The sequence below is a fragment of the Salvelinus alpinus genome, chromosome 10 (assembly GCF_045679555.1).
Source record: "Salvelinus alpinus chromosome 10, SLU_Salpinus.1, whole genome shotgun sequence".
Classification (NCBI taxonomy): Eukaryota; Metazoa; Chordata; class Actinopteri; order Salmoniformes; family Salmonidae; genus Salvelinus; species Salvelinus alpinus.
In genome coordinates this window covers 79640448-79658264 of record NC_092095.1, presented here as the reverse complement: position 1 = coordinate 79658264, position 17817 = coordinate 79640448, and positions in this window count along the sequence as shown.

The following is a 17817-nucleotide window of genomic DNA, read 5'->3' as shown; positions in this document are numbered from 1 at the left end:
ACCCCAAGCATACTTCCAAAGTTGTGGCAAAATGGCTTAAGGACAACAAAGTCAAGGCATTGGAGTGGCCATCACAAAGCCCTGACCTCAATCCTGTAGAATATTTGTGGGCAGAACTGAAAAAGCGTGTGCGAGCAAGGAGGCCTACAAACCTGACTCAGTTACACCAGCTCTGTCAGGACGAATGGGCCAAAATTCACCCAACTTATTGTGGGAAGCTTGTGGAAGGCTACCCGACACGTTTGACCCAAGTTAAATAATTTAACGGCAATGCTACCAAATACTAATTGAGTGTATGTACTTTTCTGACCCACTGGGAATGTGATGAAAGAAATAAAAGCTGAAATAAATCATTCTCTCTACTATTATTCTGACATTTCACATTCTTAATTCAGATAAAGCGGTGATCCTAACTGCCCTAAAACAGGGAATTTTTTACTAGGATTGAATGTCAGGAATTGTGAAAAACTGAGTTGAAATGTATGTGGCTATGGTGCACATAAACTTCCGACTTCAGATGTAAATTGCAGACTAGGTAACCAGCTATTTCAGGGGCTACAGATGGAAAGGAGAGGGGCATGCGTAGCCAGGGACTGTGCGTGAGCAACAGTTGGGGACTTAATCAGATTCATTTTAACGGTGCGGCATATGCTCTCCCATTAAGAGGCCTGATTGCAATTTCCTGTCCATCTATCATCTAATTTTGGGGCTTCATCATGTTTCATTGAAATGTACAGCTGTGTGTCGTACGCATAGCAGTGAAAATGGACAGTGTGTTGCCGAATGACATCACCGAGAGATAGAATATATATTGGTTCTAAAACGCAGTGGCGGAAAAATTACCCAATTGTCATACTTGAGTCATACTTAAAAAGAAAAACACTCAAGTAAAAAGTGAAAGTCACCCAGTAAAATAGTACTTGTGTAAAAGTCTAAAAGTATTTGGTTTGAAATATACTTAAGTATCACGAGTAAAATAATACACCATTAAACACTTCTTATATTAAGCAAACTAGACAACCTGATTTAAAAAAAAATATATTTATGGATAGCCAGGGGAACAGTTCAACACACAGACATAATTTACAAAGGAAGTATGTGTGTTTTAGTGAGTCCCCCAGATCAGAGGCAGTAGGGACGACCAGGGATGTTCTCTGTTTAGTGAGTCCTCCAGATCAGAGGCAGTATGGATGACCAGGGATGTTCTCTGTTTAGTGAGTCTTCCAGATCAGAGGCAGTAGGGACGACCAGGGATGTTCACTGTTTAGTGCATGAATTAGACCATTTTCCTGCCCTGGTAAGCATTCAAAATGTAAGGAGTACTTTCGGGTGTCATGGAAAATGTAAGGAGTAAAAGTACATTATTTTATATAGGATTGAAGTGGGGTAAAAGCAAAAGTTGTCAAAAATACAAATAGTAAAGTACATTTATCTCCAAAAACTACTTATGAATGGTTGGTCCCCTGACAAATCATTGGTAAGTTCTGGTGTTCCTCAAGGTTTTGTTTTAGCAGTGGTGTAATGTACTACTGTACTACTGTACATTACACAACTGCTAAAACAAAACCTTGAGGTACACCAGAACATACCATGGATTATGTCAGAGGACCAACCATCCACCAAGACAAACTGATATCTTTCTGACAGATAGGATCTACACCAGGCCAGAACTTGTCCGTGTAGACCAATTAGGGTTTCCAATCTCTCCTAAAGAATGTGGTGATCGATGGTGTCAAAAGCAGCCCGAAGATCTAGGAGCACGAGGACAGATGTAGATCCTCGGTCTGATGTCATTAAAGGGTAATTTACCACCACCTCGAGTGCAGTCTCAGTGCTCTGATGGGGTCTAAAACAGGACTGATGCGTTTCATATACATTATTTGTCTTCAGGAAGGCAGTGAGTTGATGTGCAACATTAAGTTTAGAGTTTCAGTTAGATGGTTAACTGATTAAGGTGGAGGGAGATAATACCCCGTAGGTGGAGGGAGTTAATACCCCGTAGTCGGAGGGAGATAATACCCCGTAGTCGGAGGGAGATAATACCCCGTAGTCGGAGGGAGATAATACCCCGTAGTCGGAGGGAGCTAATACCCCGTAGTCGAAGGGAGATAATACCCCGTAGGTGGAGGGAGATAATAACCCGTAGGTGGAGGGAGATAATACCCCGTAGGTGGAGGGAGCTAATACCCCGTAGGTGGAGGGGGCTAATACCCCGTAGTCGGAGGGAGATAATACCCCGTAGGTGGAGGGAGATAATACCCCGTAGGTGGAGGGAGATAATACCCCGTAGGTGGAGGGAGCTAATACCCCGTAGGTGGAGGGAGATAATACCCCGTAGTCGGAGGGAGATAATACCCCGTAGGTGGAGGGAGATAATACCCCGTAGACGGAGGGAGATAATACCCCGTAGTCGGAGGGAGATAATACCCCGTAGTCGGAGGGAGATAATACCCCGTAGGTGGAGGGAGATAATACCCCGTAGGTGGAGGGAGCTAATACCCCGTAGGTGGAGGGAGATAATACCCCGTAGTCGGAGGGAGCTAATACCCCGTAGGTGGAGGGAGCTAATACCCCGTAGGTGGAGGGAGCTAATACCCCGTAGGTGGAGGGAGATAATACCCCGTAGGTGGAGGGAGATAATACCCCGTAGGTGGAGGGAGATAATACACCGTAGGTGGAGGGAGATAATACCCCGTAGGTAGAGGGAGATAATACCCCGTAGGTAGAGGGAGATAATACCCCGTAGGTAGAGGGAGATAATACCCCGTAGGTGGAGGGAGATAATACCCCTTAGGTGGAGGGAGCTAATACCCCGTAGGTGGAGGGAGATAATACCTCGTAGGTGGAGGGAGATAATACCCCGTAGGCGGAAGGAGATAATACCCCGTAGGTGGAGGGAGATAATACCCCGTAGATGGAGGGAGCTAATACCCCGTAGGTGGAGGGAGATAATACCCCGTAGATGGAGGGAGCTAATACCCCGTAGGTGGAGGGAGCTAATACCCCGTAGGTGGAGGGAGATAATACCCCGTAGGTGGAGGGAGATAATACCCCTTAGGTGGAGGGAGCTAATACCCCGTAGGTGGAGGGAGCTAATACCCCGTAGGTGGAGGGAGATAATACCCCGTAGGTGGAGGGAGATAATACCCCGTAGGTGGAGGGAGCTAATACCCCGTAGGTGGAGGGAGCTAATACCCCGTAGGTGGAGGGAGCTAATACCCCGTAGGTGGAGGGAGATAATACCCCGTAGGTGGAGAGAGATAATACACCGTAGTCGGAGGGAGATAATACCCCGTAGGTAGAGGGAGATAATATCCCGTAGGTGGAGGGAGCTAATACACCGTAGGTGGAGGGAGATAATACCCCGTAGGTAGAGGGAACTAATACCCCGTAGGTAGAGGGAGATAATACCCCGTAGGTGGAGGGAGATAATACCCCGTAGGTGGAGGGAGATAATACCCCGTAGGTGGAGGGAGATAATACCCCGTAGGTGGAGGGAGATAATACCCCGTAGTCGGAGGGAGCTAATACCCCGTAGGTGGAGGGAGATAATACCCCGTAGGTGGAGGGAGATAATAACCAGTAGGTGGAGGGAGATAATACCCCGTAGGTGGATGGAGATACTACCCCGTAGGTGGAGGGAGATAATACCCCGTAGGTGGAGGGAGATAATAACCCGTAGGTGGAGGGAGATAATACCCCGTAGGTGGAGGAAGCTAATACCCCGTAGGTAGAGGGAGCTAATACCCCGTAGGTGGAGGAAGCTAATACCCCGTAGGTAGAGGGAGCTAATACCCCGTAGGTGGAGGAAGCTAATACCCCGTAGGTAGAGGGAGATAATATCCCGTAGGTGGAGGGAGCTAATACACCGTAGGTGGAGGGAGATAATACCCCGTAGGTAGAGGGAACTAATACCCCGTAGGTAGAGGGAGATAATACCCCGTAGGTGGAGGGAGATAATACCCCGTAGGTGGAGGGAGATAATACCCCGTAGGTGGAGGGAGATAATACCCCGTAGGTGGAGGGAGATAATACCCCGTAGTCGGAGGGAGCTAATACCCCGTAGGTGGAGGGAGATAATACCCCGTAGGTGGAGGGAGATAATACCCAGTAGGTGGAGGGAGATAATACCCCGTAGGTGGAGGGAGATAATACCCCGTAGGTGGAGGGAGATAATACCCCGTAGGTGGAGGGAGATAATACCCCGTAGGTGGAGGGAGATAATACCCCGTAGGTGGAGGGAGCTAATACCCCGTAGGTGGAGGGAGATAATACCCCGTAGTCGGAGGGAGATAATACCCCGTAGGTGGAGGGAGCTAATACCCCGTAGGTGGAGGGAGATAATACCCCGTAGGTGGAGGGAGATAATACCCCGTAGGTGGAGGGAGATAATACCCCGTAGGTGGAGGGAGCTAATACCCCATAGGTGGAGGGAGATAATACCCCGTAGGTGGAGGGAGATAATACCCCGTAGTCGGAGGGAGATAATAACCCGTAGGTGGAGGGAGCTAATACCCCGTAGGTGGAGGGAGACAATACCCCGTAGGTGGAGGGAGATAATACCTCATAGGTGGAGGGAGACAATACCCTGTAGGTGTAGGGAGATAATACCTCGTAATCAGATGCTACTTGGCAGGTAGCCAAGTAGCAACAAAACAGTCCAGCAGTATGGATAGAACGCGGAAGTGCGGAGAAGTTTGGACTGTCAGTCAAACTGGCCAGAGAAAGCAAAGCCTCGGGGTGTGGAGAGGTTTGGACTGTCAGTCAAACAGGCCAGAGAAAGCAAAGCCTCGGGGTGCGGAGAGGTTTGGGCTGTCAGTCAAACAGGCCAGAGAAAGCAAAGCCTCGGGGTGCGGAGAGGTTTGGACTGTCAGTCAAACAGGCCAGAGAAAGCAAAGCCTTGGGGTGCGGAGAGGTTTGGACTTTCAGTCAAACAGGCCAGAGAAAGCAAAGCCTCGGGCCAACATGACAACAGGAATCAGGTCTGCTCTCGTTGATGCAGAGTGGCTAGATGGATACCTTGACTAGAACGAAGCAAGGTAGCTAACACACACACACACACACACACACACACACACACACACACACACACACACACACACACACACACACACACACACACACACACACACACACACACACACACACACACACACACACACACACACACACACACACACACACACACACACGCGCACACACACACACACAGGCTCGTTCTGTAGCTATGGCTGTTGGGCTACAGAGTGAATTCCTAAATGGCACTTTACTCTCTACATATATTCTATTCCCTTTGGGCCCTGGTCTAAAGTAGTGCACAATATATAGGGAATAGGGTTCTATAGGGCCCTGGTCTAAATTAGTGCACTATATAGGGAATAGGGTTCTATAGGGCTCTGATCTAAAGTAGTGCACTATATAGGGAATAGGGTTCTATAGGGCTCTGGTCTAAAGTAGTGCACAATATATGGAATAGGGTTCTATAGGGCTCTGGTCAAAAGTAGTGCACTATATATAGGGAATAGGGTTCTATAGGGCTCTGATCTAAAGTAGTGCACTATATAGGGAATATGGTTCTATGGGGCTCTGGTCAAAAGTAGTGCACTATATAGGGAATAGGGTTCTATAGGGTCCTGGTCTAAAGTAGTGCACTATATAGGGAATAGGGTTCCATAGGGCTCTGGTCTAAACTAGTGCACTATATAGGGAATAGGGTTCTATAGGGCCCTGGTCTAAAGTAGTGTACTATATAGGGAATAGGGTTCCATTTGGGACGCAGTTAAAATGTATTATTATATATATTTGTATACATGATTATTTCTGACAGGATCGATGTCAATAGTTGATTGTTGAACTAAAGCTTGTATCTTTGTTCTGACATGATATTAGAGACTCCCTCTCCCATAGATCTCACTGCAAACTGCAAACACCTCATCTAAATCCATAGCTCCAGTCCTTTTAATTATTTAAAACCTAAAGGGGATTGCATGTAATATTTAAACATCTTCAGGCCTTCTGCAGATGAGGAAAAATAAAGAAAAAATTATCCTAAAATTGAGAGACTGAGAGGTAGCTGTTATTTCACACCAAAAATGTAATTAACAGTTTGTTGATCGTTTTCTTATTTAATATTAAAAAAGGTTTTAATTTGTTATTCCATTTGTTCTACTATTAATTAATACTCAAGTAGTAAAATACTACTTGAGTAAAAGGCTAAAAGTATTTGCTTTTAAATATACTTAAGTATCAAAAGTAAATGTAATTCCAATAATACATTTAAGTTTCAAAAGTAAATGAAAAAGTATAAATAATTTCAAATTCATACACAGTCTAGTCCACAATAATATCCACAGTCTGATCCACAGTCTGATCCACAGTCTGATCCACAGTCTGATCCACAGTCTGATCCACACTAGTCTGATTCACAGTCTGATCCACAGTCTGATCCACAGTCTGATCCACAGTCTGATCCACACTAGTCTGATTCACAGTCTGATCCACAGTCTGATCCACAGTCTGATCCACACTAGTCTGATCCACAGTCTGATCCACAGTCTGATCCACAGTCTGATCCACAGTCTGATCCATAGTCTGATCCACAGTCTGATCCACAGTCTGATCCACAGTCTGATCCACAGTCTGATCCACAGTCTGATCCACAGTCTGATCCACACTATGATCCACACTATGATCCACAGTCTGATCCACACTATGATCCACAGTCTGATTCACAGTCTGATCCACAGTCTGATCCACACTAGTCTGATCCACACTAGTCTGATCCACACTAGTCTGATCCACAGTCTGATCCACAGTCTGATCCACACTAGTCTGATCCACAGTCTGATCCACCGTCTGATCCACCGTCTGATCCACAGTCTGATCCACAGTCTGATCCACAGTCTGATCCACAGTCCGATCCACAGTCTGATCCACACTATGATCCACAGTCTGATCCACACCAGTCTGATCCACAGTCTGATCCACAGTCTGATCCACAGTCTGATCCACAGTCTGATCCACAGTCTGATCCACACTAGTCTGATCCACAGTCTGATCCACACTAGTCTGATCCACAGTCTGTTCCACAGTCTGATCCACAGTCCGATCCACACTAGTCTGATCCACAGTCTGATCCACACTAGTCTGATCCTCAGTCTGATCCACAGTCTGATCCACAGTCTGATCCACAGTCTGATCCACAGTCTGATCCACAGTCTGATCCACAGTCTGATCCACAGTCTGATCCACAGTCTGGTCCACAGTCTGATCCACAGTCTGATCCACAGTCTGATCCACAGTCTGATCCACAGTCTGATCCACAGTCTGATCCACACTAGTCTGATCCACACTAGTCTGATCCACACTAGTCTGATCCACAGTCTGATCCATAGTCTGATCCACAGTCTGATCCACAGTCTGATCCACAGTCTGATCAACAGTCTGATCCACAGTCTGATCCACAGTCTGATCCACACTATGATCCACACTATGATCCACAGTCTGATCCACAGTCTGATCCATAGTCTGATCCACAGTCTGATCCACAGTCTGATCCACAGTCTGATCCACAGTCTGATCCACACTAGTCTGATCCACAGTCTGATCCACACTATGATCCACACTATGATCCACAGTCTGATCCACAGTCTGATCCACAGTCTGATCCACAGTCTGATCCACAGTCTGATCCACAGTCTGATCCACAGTCTGATCCACACTAGTCTGATCCACAGTCTGATCCACACTAGTCTGATCCACAGTCTGATTCACAGTCTGATCCACAGTCTGATCCACACTAGTCTGATCCACACTAGTCTGATCCACACTAGTCTGATCCACAGTCTGATCCACAGTCTGATCCACACTAGTCTGATCCACAGTCTGATCCACCGTCTGATCCACAGTCTGATCCACAGTCTGATCCACAGTCTGATCCACAGTCTGATCCACAGTCTGATCCACAGTCTGATCCACAGTCTGATCCACACTATGATCCACAGTCTGATCCACACCAGTCTGATCCACAGTCTGATCCACAGGCTGATCCACAGTCTGATCCACAGTCTGATCCACAGTCTGATCCACAGTCTGATCCACACTAGTCTGATCCACAGTCTGATCCACACTAGTCTGATCCACAGTCTGTTCCACAGTCTGATCCACAGTCCGATCCACAGTCCGATCCACAGTCTGATCCACACTAGTCTGATCCACAGTCTGATCCACAGTCTGATCCACAGTCTGGTCCACACTAGTCTGATCCACAGTCTGATCCACAGTCTGATCCACAGTCTGATCCACAGTCTGATCCACACTAGTCTGATCCACACTAGTCTGATCCACACTAGTCTGATCCACACTAGTCTGATCCACAGTCTGATCCACAGTCTGATCCACACTAGTCTGATCCACACTATGATACATATTGGAGAGATGTTGTAAGGTCTTCCAGAGAAACGTTTTATTTGAGTTCTCTCAGCTGTTTTGGAAGTTCCGAGGAGAAGAGTTTTAAATCCAATGTGGATACCAGAGGAGGCTGATACCAGAGGAGGCTGATACCAGAGGATACCAGAGGAGGCTGATACCAGAGGAGGCTGATACCAGAGGAGGCTGGTGGTAGACTTTCCCTATGTTTAATGTGTTTGATACTGTTCCATTGATTCCATTCCAGCCCATTCAATGAGCTCGTCCTCCTATAGCTCCTCCCTCCAGCCTCCTCTGGTGGATACCATGGGGAAGTGGCAGCACACAATTTATCAGCCTTACACAAATAGCTGGCCTCCATATGTACATGTTATATCTTTCCAACAGAGATATTATACGGTTCATTCCATTAAGAGATATGAGGAGAGGAACCAGACCCTGTTGAACTATATGACTCCATCTCCTACTCTATTTCACGCTCTCAATCCCCCTCTCCCTCTCTCTCTGTCTATATATATATATATATTATTTCTCTCTCTATATATATCTCTCTCTGTATATATACAGTGGGGAGAACAAGTATTTGATACACTGCCGATTTTGCAGGTTTTCCTACTTACAAAGCATGTAGAGGTCTGTAATTTTTATCATAGGTACACTTCAACTGTGAGAGACGGAATCTAAAACAAAAATCCAGAAAATCACATTGTATGATTTTTAAGTAATTAATTTGCATTTTATTGCATGACATAAGTATTTGATACATCAGAAAAGCAGATCTTAATATTTGGTACAGAAACCTTTGTTTGCAATTACAGAGATCATACGTTTCCTGTAGTTCTTGACCAGGTTTGCACACACTGCAGCAGGGATTTTGGCCCACTCCTCCATACAGATCTTCTCCAGATCCTTCAGGTTTCGGGGCTGTCGCGGGGCTATACGGACTTTCAGCTCCCTCCAAAGATTTTCTATTGGGTTCAGGTCTGGAGACTGGCTAGGCCACTCCAGGACCTTGAGATGCTTCTTACGGCGCCACTCCTTAGTTGCCCTGGCTGTGTGTTTCGGGTCGTTGTCATGCTGGAAGACCCAGCCACGACCCATCTTCAATGCTCTTACTGAGGGAAGGAGGTTGTTGGCCAAGATCTCGCGATACATGGCCCCATCCATCCTCCCCTCAATACGGTGCAGTCATCCTGTACCCTTTGCAGAAAAGCATCCCCAAAGAATGATGTTTCCACCTCCATGCTTCACGGTTGGGATGGTGTTCTTGGGGTTGTACTCATCCTTCTTCTTCCTCCAAACACGGCGAGTGGAGTTTAGACCAAAAAGCTCTATTTTTGTCTCATCAGACCACATGACCTGCTCCCATTCCTCCTCTGGATCATCCAGATGGTCATTGGCAAACTTCAGACGGGCCTGGACATGCGCTGGCTTGAGCAGGTGGACCTTGCGTGCGCTGCAGGATTTTAATCCATGACGGTGTAGTGTGTTACTAATGGTTTTCTTTGAGACTGTGGTCCCAGCTCTCTTCAGGTCATTGACCAGGTCCTGCCGTGTAGTTCTGGGCTGATAACTCACCTTCCTCATGATCATTGATGCCCCACGAGGTGAGATCTTGCATGGAGCCCCAGACCGAGGGTGATTGACCGTCATCTTGAACTTCTTCCATTTTCTAATAATTGCGCCAACAGTTGTTGCCTTCTCACCAAGCTGCTTGCCTATTGTCCTGTAGCCCATCCCAGCCTGTTGCATGTCTACAATTTTATCCCTGATGTCCTTATACAGCTCTCTGGTCTTGGCCATTGTGGAGAGGTTGGAGTCTGTTTGATTGAGTGTGTGGACAGGTGTTTTTTATACAGGTAACGAGTTCAAACAGGTGCAGTTAATACAGGTAATGAGTGGAGAACAGGAGGGCTTCTTAAAGAAAAACTAACAGGTCTGTGAGAGCCGGAATTCTTACTGGTTGGTAGGTGATCAAATACTTATGTCATGCAATAAAATGCAAATTAATTACTTAAAAATCATACAATGTGATTTTCTGGATTTTTGTTTTAGATTCCGTCTCTCATAGTTGAAGTGTACCCATGATAGAAATTACAGACCTCTACATGCTTTGTAAGTAGGAAAACCTGCAAAATCGGCAGTGTATCAAATACTTGTTCTCCCCACTGTATATTCTCTCTCTCTCTCTCTCTCTCTCTCTCTCTATCGCTTGTTCGCTTTCACTCATTCTCTCTCACTTTCTCTCTCACTTTCTCTCTCTCTCTCTCTTTACATCTCTCTTTCTCTCTCTCTCTCTCTTTACATCTCTCTCTCTTGCCCTCTCTCTCTTTACATCTCTCTCTCTCGCTCTCTCTCTCTTTACATCTCTCTCTCTCGCTCCATCTCTCTCTCTCGCTCTCTCTCTCTTTCCATCTCTCTCTCTCGCCCTCTCTCTCTCTTTCCATCTCTCTCTCTCCATCTCTCTCTCTTTCCATCTCTCTCTCTCTCTCTCTCTCTCTCTCTCTCTCTTTCCATCTCTCTCTCTTTCCATCTCTCTCTCTTTCCATCTCTCTCTCTCATCTCTCTCTCTTTCCATCTCTCTCGCCCTCTCTCTCTTTCCATCTCTCTCTCTTTCCATCTCTCTCTCTCATGTGTTTTCTTAAAAGCCCTTCTAACATTCAAGGCAGCACAAAGAGCATGTTAAATGGATCTGCCTGTAGTCGCCTGTCGTATTTGATACGTACAGACTATACATTACTAACCACGGGCAGGAAGATGTTCACCATGCGTATGTTTGGTTAGATGGTGTTTAGCGGTTACCCCCAAAAACAGACAGACTGAAAAGAAGGGAACGGAAGGGAGAGAGGAGGATGTTGTTGGACAAACGCTGGAGTCCGTCTGATGTGTGTCTTTTGGGAGTTGGGATCCAACTGAGACATTTCTGTATAGTATATCTCATCTGTTTAGCTGTATATAGCTAGGATCAATATAGTATATCTCAGCTGTTTAACTGTACATAGCTAGCATCAATATTGTCACGATCGTCAATGGGAGAGAGAGAGGACCAAGGCGCAGCGTGTGGAAAATACATCTTCTCTTTATTAGAGGATGGACAACGAAACAAAAACAACAAACAGACGAACGTGAAGCTATCAAAGACTAAGTACAAACATGCAACATAGACACAGACAATTACCCACAAAACCCCAATGCCTATGACTGCCTTAAATATGGCTCTCAATCAGAGACAATGAACCACAGCTGCCTCTAATTGAGAACCAATCTAGGCAGCCATAGACATAACTAGACAACTACACTAGACACTACAAAAACACATACATTCCCCATGTCACACCCTGACCTAACTAAAAAACATAAAGAAAACAAAAGAATACTAAGGCCAGGGCGTGACAAATATAGTATATCTCAGCTGTTTAACTATATATAGCTAGCATCAATATAGTATATCTCAACTGTTTAACTATATATAGCTAGCATCAATATAGTATATCTCAGCTGTTTAACTATATATAGCTAGCATCAATATAGTATATATCAGCTGTTTAACTATATATAGCTAGCTACAATTCAATATAGTATATCTCAACTGTTTAACTGTATATAGCTAGCATCAATATAGTATATCTCAACTGTTTAACTATATAGCTAGCATCATTATAGTATATCTCAGCTGTTTAACTATATATAGCTAGCTACAATTCAATATAGTATATCTCAGCTGTTTAACTATATATAGCTAGCTTTAATATAGTATATCTCAGCTGTTTAACTATATATAGCTAGCATCAATATAGTATATCTCAACTGTTTAACTATATATAGCTAGCATCAATATAGTATATCTCAGCTGTTTAACTATATATAGCTAGCATCAATATAGTATATCTCAACTGTTTAACTATATATAGCTAGCATCAATATAGTATATCTCAGCTGTTTAACTATATATAGCTAGCATCAATATAGTATATCTCAGCTGTTTAACTGTATATAGCTAGCATCAATATAGTATATCTCAGCTGTTTAACTGTATATAGCTAGCATCAACATAGTATATCTCAACTGTTTAACTGTATATAGCTAGCATCAATATAGTATATATCAGCTGTTTACCTATATATAGCTAGCATCAATATAGTATATATCAGCTGTTTACCTATATATAGCTAGCATCAATATAGTATATCTCAGCTGTTTAACTATATACAGCTAGCATCAACATAGTATATCTCAACTGTTTAACTGTATATAGCTAGCATCAACATAGTATATCTCAACTGTTTAACTTTATATAGCTAGCATCAATATAGTATATATCAGCTGTTTACCTATATATAGCTAGCATCAATATAGTATATATCAGCTGTTTACCTATATATAGCTAGCATCAATATAGTATATCTCAGCTGTTTAACTGTATATAGCTAGCTACAATTCAATATAGTATATCTCAACTGTTTAACTGTATATAGCTAGCATCAATATAGTATATCTCAGCTGTTTAACTATATATAGCTAGCATCAATATAGTATATCTCAGCTGTTTAACTATATATAGCTAGCATCAATATAGTATATCTCAGCTGTTTAACTGTATATAGCTAGCATCAATATAGTATATCTCAGCTGTTTAACTATATATAGCTAGCATCAATATAGTATATCTCAGCTGTTTAACTATATATAGCTAGCATTAATATAGTATATCTCAGCTGTTTAACTATATATAGCTAGCATCAATATAGTATATCTCAGCTGTTTAACTATATATAGCTAGCATTAATATAGTATATCTCAGCTGTTTAACTATATACAGCTAGCATCAATATAGTATATCTCAGCTGTTTAACTATATATAGCTAGCATCAATATAGTATATCTCAACTGTTTAGCTGTATATAGCTAGCATCAATATAGTATATCTCAGCTGTTTAACTATATATAGCTAGCATTAATATAGTATATCTCAGCTGTTTAACTGTATATAGCTAGCATCAATATAGTATATCTCAGCTGTTTAACTGTATATAGCTAGCATCAATATAGTATATCTCAGCTGTTTAACTGTATATAGCTAGCATCAATATAGTATATCTCAGCTGTTTAACTATATATAGCTAGCATCAATATAGTATATCTCAGCTGTTTACCTATATATAGCTAGCATTAATATAGTATATCTCAGCTGTTTAACTATATATAGCTAGCATCAATATAGTATATCTCAGCTGTTTAACTGTATATAGCTAGCATCAACATAGTATATCTCAGCTGTTTAACTATATATAGCTAGCATCAATATAGTATATCTCAGCTGTTTAACTGTATATAGCTAGCATCAATATAGTATATCTCAGCTGTTTAACTATATATAGCTAGCATCAATATAGTATATCTCAGCTGTTTAACTATATATAGCTAGCATTAATATAGTATATCTCAGCTGTTTAACTATATATAGCTAGCATCAATATAGTATATCTCAGCTGTTTAACTATATATAGCTAGCATTAATATAGTATATCTCAGCTGTTTAACTATATACAGCTACCATCAATATAGTATATCTCAGCTGTTTAACTATATATAGCTAGCATCAATATAGTATATCTCAACTGTTTAGCTGTATATAGCTAGCATCAATATAGTATATCTCAGCTGTTTAACTATATATAGCTAGCATTAATATAGTATATCTCAGCTGTTTAACTGTATATAGCTAGCATCAATATAGTATATCTCAGCTGTTTAACTGTATATAGCTAGCATCAATATAGTATATCTCAGCTGTTTAACTGTATATAGCTAGCATCAATATAGTATATCTCAGCTGTTTAACTATATATAGCTAGCATCAATATAGTATATCTCAGCTGTTTAACTGTATATAGCTAGCATCAACATAGTATATCTCAGCTGTTTAACTATATATAGCTAGCATCAATATAGTATATCTCAGCTGTTTAACTATATACAGCTAGCATCAATATAGTATATCTCAGCTGTTTAACTATATATAGCTAGCATCAATATAGTATATCTCAGCTGTTTAACTGTACAGAATGTTAAATAAAGGCGTAGTGTCGTTATCCTCATAATGGGACGATGCTGGAGTCCTGAAAACAGGGGATGCAGTCACTTTGACCCCTGTCTTTGTTTTGGTTTTTGTTCTAACAGTTCTAACAATAACTAAGCTGTTGTTTTGGTAAACAGCTACGGGTATCAGGGCACAAGGCAGAGACCCAGAGGCAGAGACCCAGAGGCAGAGACCCAGAGGCAGAGACCCAGAGGCAGAGACCCAGAGGCAGAGACCCAGAGGCAGAGACCCAGAGGCAGAGACCCAGAGGCAGAGACCCAGAGGCAGAGACCCAGAGGCAGAGACCCAGAGGCAGAGACCCAGAGGCAGAGACCCAGAGGCAGACACGGGAGGCAGATGGTTTGAGTCTTTGATATTTATTAATAATCCAAAAAAAGGGGGTAGGCAAGAGAACGGTCGTGGACCGGGAAAAGGTCAGAACCAGTTCAGAGTCCAGGAGGTAGAGTGGTGGCAGGCAGGGCTCGAGGTCAGGGCAGGCAGAAAGGTCGTGGACCGGGAAAAGGTCAGAACCAGTTCAGAGTCCAGGAGGTAGAGTGGTGGCAGGCAGGGCTCGAGGTCAGGGCAGGCAGAAAGGTCGTGGACCGGGAAAAGGTCAGAACCAGTTCAGAGTCCAGGAGGTAGAGTGGTGGCAGGCAGGGCTCGAGGTCAGGGCAGGCAGAAAGGTCGTGGACCGGGAAAAGGTCAGAACCAGTTCAGAGTCCAGGAAGTAGAGTGGTGGCAGGCAGGGCTCGAGGTCAGGGCAGGCAGAATGGTCGTGGACCGGGAAAAGGTCAGAACCAGTTCAGAGTCCAGGAGGTAGAGTGGTGGCAGGCAGGGCTCGAGGTCAGGGCAGGCAGAAAGGTCGTGGACCGGGAAAAGGTCAGAACCAGTTCAGAGTCCAGGAGGTACAGTGGTGGCAGGCAGGGCTCGAGGTCAGGGCAGGCAGAATGGTCGTGGACCGGGAAAAGGTCAGAACCAGTTCAGAGTCCAGGAGGTAGAGTGGTGGCAGGCAGGGCTCGAGGTCAGGGCAGGCAGATTGGTCGTGGACCGGGAAAAGGTCAGAACCAGTTCAGAGTCCAGGAGGTAGAGTGGTGGCAGGCAGGGCTCGAGGTCAGGGCAGGCAGAATGGTCGTGGACCGGGAAAAGGTCAGAACCAGTTCAGAGTCCAGGAGGTACAGTGGTGGCAGGCAGGGCTCGAGGTCAGGGCAGGCAGAATGGTCGTGGACCGGGAAAAGGTCAAAACCAGTTCAGAGTCCAGGAGGTAAAGTGGTGGCAGGCAGGGCTCGAGGTCAGGGCAGGCAGAAAGGTCGTGGACCGGGAAAAGGTCAAAACCAGTTCAGAGTCCAGGAGGTACAGTGGTGGCAGGCAGGGCTCGAGGTCAGGGCAGGCAGAAAGGTCGTGGACAGGGAAAAGGTCAGAACCAGTTCAGAGTCCAGGAGGTACAGTGATGGCAGGCAGGGCTCGAGGTCAGGGCAGGCAGAAAGGTCGTGGACAGGGAAAAGGTCAAAACCAGTTCAGAGTCCAGGAGGTACAGTGATGGCAGGCAGGGCTCGAGGTCAGGGCAGGCAGAACGGTCAGGCAGGCGGGTACAGAGTCCAGAAAACAGGCAAGGGTAAAAACCGGGAGGACTAGAAAAAGAGAATAAAAAAGGCAGGAGCACGGGGAAAAACACGCTGGTTGACTTGGAACATACAAGACGAACTGGCACAGACAGACAGAAAACACAGGTTTATATACCCAGGGGATAATGGGGAAGATGGCTGACACCTGGAGGAGGGTGGAGACAGACAGACAGAAAACACAGGCTTAAATACCCAGGGGATAATAGGGAAGATGGCTGACACCTGGAGGAGGGTGGAGACAAGCACAAGGACAGGTAGAAACAGATCAGGATGTGACAACGGGATAGGGTTGGAGAAATGTCACCACTCTCACATTCATATCCTGAGCTTATGGATGCAGGGACTGACCATCCATGATATCAAAATGATCGGTTTTAATCATGTTTTGAAAGCTGTATAATGTTTGTTTCAAATGACATTGTTTACAAACATTGGCGTAAAACAAACTTATATTTTGGGTTCTGACGGGGTACGACAGTTGAACTGAGTTCATGAGGCATTTACAAGTTATATTCAATCGCAGATTGCCCCTTTAAAACATAATATATTTTTCTCTAAGCAGTTGTATTAGTAGAACAGAATATAATTTAAATGTTTTGTAGAATACAATATAGCGCAGTATTTTTGATCATTTATTTTATCCAGACTTTGTTGCTCATCTTTATCAAAAGGTGTCAATAATTTTAGAGATGATAGTAAAATATATTCACATCTGCAGAGATTGGTTTATGCCTTTCTTTCCCAACGTCAGACACAGACCTGCAGTAAGTCACGCATGACATCGGTGCATGAGAATAGAGAGAGAGAACAGACTCTCATGTCCAAAGCAGATTCGTAGAACCCCTGACGAGCGCTGTCGACACTACTCCTTGTAGCAGGCTTGTTTAGCCGTTAAGCCTCGATCACCTGCAGAACAGTTTGACACAAACAAATAGAATCTCACGTGTTCTGTAGTCTGACTGACCAGCGTGGTGTCAATAATTTAACCTGCTTCTAGAACACTCACAGCATTCTGAATTCCGATCACGGAACGTTGTGATTTCTCTGGGAACTATTAACAAACAGTCAGACTCAGTACGAACAAACTGTAGACCCCTAACCAACAGACTACAGACTCCTAACCAACAGACTATAGACTCCTAACCAACAGACTATAGACTCCTAACCAACAGACTATAGACTCCTAACCAACAGACTATAAACTCCTAACCAACAGACTATAGACTCCTAACCAACAGACTGTAGACTCCTAACCAACAGACTATAGACTCCTAACCAACAGACTGTAGACTCCTAACCAACAGACTATAGACTCCTAACCAACAGACTGTAGACTCCTAACCAACAGACTGTAGACTCCAACAGACTGTAGACTCCTAACCAACAGACTATAGACTCCTAACCAACAGACTGTAGACTCCTAACCAACAGACTATAGACTCCTAACCAACAGACTGTAGACTCCTAACCAACAGACTATAGACTCCTAACCAACAGACTATAGACTCCAACAGACTGTAGACTCCTAACCAACAGACTATAGACTCCAACAGACTGTAGACTCCTAACCAACAGACTATAGACTCCAACAGACTGTAGACTCCTAACCAACAGACTGTAGACTCCAACAGACTGTAGACTCCTAACCAACAGACTATAGACTCCTAACCAACAGACTGTAGACTCCTA